We start from the raw sequence: 3,215 nt of genomic DNA on the forward strand, positions 1-3,215 counted from the left end.
GGTCTTTCCAGTAGGGTAGGTCCCAAAATATAGATTTCTTCTTCCACATGGGTGCGTGATTCTCAGCGTCATTCGGAACAGCTAGTCTGCCGGGACCCTTTCCAAAGATTACGTGTAAATCATTGACCATAGCAAGTACGTGATCACCGGTACGCATGGCGGGCTTCTTCCGGTGATCTGCCTCGCCTTTGAAATGCTTGCCTTTCTTTCGACATTGATGGTTTGTCGGAAGAAATCGACGATGGCCCAGGTACACATTCTTCCTGCAGCTTCCCAGGTATATACTATCGGTGTCAAGTAAACAGTGCGTGCATGCATGGTATCCCTTGTTTGTCTGTCCTGAAAGGTTACTGAGAGCGGGCCAATCGTTGATGGTCACGAACAGCAACGCCTTTAGGTCAAATTCCTCCTTTTTGTGCTCATCCCACGTACGTACACCGGTTCCATTCCACAGCTGTAAAAGTTCTTCAACTAATGGCCTTAGGTACATATCAATGTCGTTGCCGGGTTGCTTAGGGCCTTGGATGAGAACTGGCATCATAATGAACTTCCGCTTCATGCACATCCAAGGAGGAAGGTTATACATACATAGAGTCACGGGCCAGGTGCTGTGATTGCTGCTCTGCTCCCTAAAAGGATTAATGCCATCCGCGCTTAAAGCAAACCATACGTTCCTTGGGTCCTTTGCAAACTCATCCCAGTATTTTCTCTCAATTTTTCTCCACTGTGACCCGTCAGCGGGTGCTCTCAACTTCCCGTCTTTCTTACGGTCCTCACTGTGCCATCGCATCAACTTGGCATGCTCTCCGTTTCTGAACAGACGTTTCAACCGTGGTATTATAGGAGCATACCACATCACCTTCGCAGGAACCCTCTTCCTGGGAGGCTCGCCGTCAACATCACCAGGGTCATCTCGTCTGATCTTATACCGCAATGCACTGCATACCGGGCATGCGTTCAGATCCTTGTAGGCACCGCGGTAGAGGATGCAGTCATTAGGGCATGCATGTATCTTCTCCACCTCCAATCCTAGAGGGGATACGACCTTCTTTGTTGCGTATGTACTGTCGGGCAATTCGTTATCCTTTGTAAGCTTCTTCTTCATTATTTTCAGTAGCTTCTCAAATCCTTTGTCAGGCACAGCATTCTCTGCCTTCCACTGCAGCAATTCGAGTACGGTACCGAGCTTTGTGTTGCCATCTTCGCAATTGGGGTACAACTCCTTTCTGTGATCCTCTAACATGCGATCGAACTTCAGCTTCTCCTTTTGACTTTCGCATTGTGTCCTTGCATCGACAATGACCCGGCGGAGATCATCATCATCGGGCACATCGTCTGGTTCCTCTTGATCTTCAGCAGCTTCGCCCGTTGCAGCACCATCGTGCACATCGTCTGGTGCATCTTGATGTTCAGTAGCATCACCGTATTCAGGGGGCACATAGTTGTCATCGTACTCTTCTTCATCGCCGTCTTCCATCATAACCCCTATTTCTCCGTGCCTCGTCCAAACATTATAGTGTGGCATGAAACCCTTGTAAAGCAGGTGGGTGTGAAGGATTTTCCGGTCAGAGTAAGACTTCGTATTCCCACATATAGGGCATGGACAACACATAAAACCATTCTGCTTGTTTGCCTCAGCCACTTCGAGAAAATCATGCACCCCCTTAATGTACTCGGAGGTGTGTCTGTCACCGTACATCCATTGCCGGTTCATCTGCGTGCATTATATATAATTAAGTGTGTCAAAAATCATTACAGAACATCATGAATAGATAATTATAAGTGACCAAATTAATAGAAGTTCATCATCACATAAAAACCAAAGTACATACATAGTTCTCATCTAACAACATAAAGCTCTGCAGAGCATCTAAATTAATTAAACCATACATTGAAACTATGTAAAACATTTCAATGAGAAAACAAATGCGATCATAATCGCAACCAAGGTAACAACTGATCCAACGGCATAATGATACCAAGCCTCGGTATGAATGGCATATTTTCTAATCTTTCTCATCTTCAAGCGCATTGCATCCATCTTGATCTTGTGATCATCGACGACATCCGCAACATGCAACTCCAATATCATCTTCTCCTCCTCAAGTTTTTTTATTTTTTCCTTCAAGCAATTGTTTTCTTCTTCAACTAAATTTAACCTCTCGACAATAGGGTCGGTTGGAATTTCCGGTTCAACAACCTCCTAGATAAATAAAATCTATGTCACGTTGGTCGGCATAATTTTCATAAACAATAAATGAACCAATAGTTATGAAAAGATAATATATACCACATCCGAATCATAGACAGGACGAGGGCCGACGGGGGCGGATACCAAAACCATCGCACTATATAAGATGCAATAATAAAAGTAAGAAAATAATACAAGTATCTATCTAAACATACAAGTAAGAATGTGTTTCCTCTCAGAAAGAAGATAAGAACAAGAGGCTCACCACGGTGGTGCCGGCGATGAGATCGGCGCGGGTGATCGACGGCGGTGAAGACGGGGACGGGGCGTGACGGACCGTTAAACCTAGATCAATCTTGAGGAAAACGGAGCTTGGCGGTCGAGCTTGGAGAGGAGAAACCTTAAGTACTGTGGCTCGGGCATTCCATCGAACACCTTGTGTGCATAGGAGGTGAGCTAGAGCACCACCAAGCCCTCTCCCCCTCGGCCAGAAAAAACAGAGCAGTGTGCTCTGCTCTTGCGCGAGGGGCTATATATAGGCAGCACCATTAGCCCCGGTTGGTGGCATGAACCGGGACTAAAGGGAAGCCTTTGGTCCCGGTTCATGCCACCAACCGGGACCAATAGTGGTGGGCCAGGAGCCAGGACCATTGGTCCCGGTTTGTCCCACCAACCGGGACCAAAAGGTCCGGACGAACTGGGACCAATGGCCCACGTGGCCCGGCCGGCCCCCTGGGCTCACGAACCGGGGCAAATAGCTCCATTGGTCCCGGTTCTGGATTGAACCGGGACTAATGGGCTAAACTGGCCTGGACGAAAGCCCCCTTTTCTACTAGTGTATTAACATGGGATGGGGATTTTCTCGGCAGGTATTAACAAGTTCTTTAAGAAAAGCCAACTTAAACTCCTCCTGAGCGGCGCCATATACAGCCACCAGGCTCCAAAGGAAGTTGTCAGACTTATTTCGAAGGTGAAATTTAATATGATATTCCCCCTTTGACGTGGACAAAAGTTCCAAGTATGT

Source organism: Triticum dicoccoides, chromosome 2A (assembly GCF_002162155.2).
Source record: "Triticum dicoccoides isolate Atlit2015 ecotype Zavitan chromosome 2A, WEW_v2.0, whole genome shotgun sequence".
Classification (NCBI taxonomy): Eukaryota; Viridiplantae; Streptophyta; class Magnoliopsida; order Poales; family Poaceae; genus Triticum; species Triticum dicoccoides.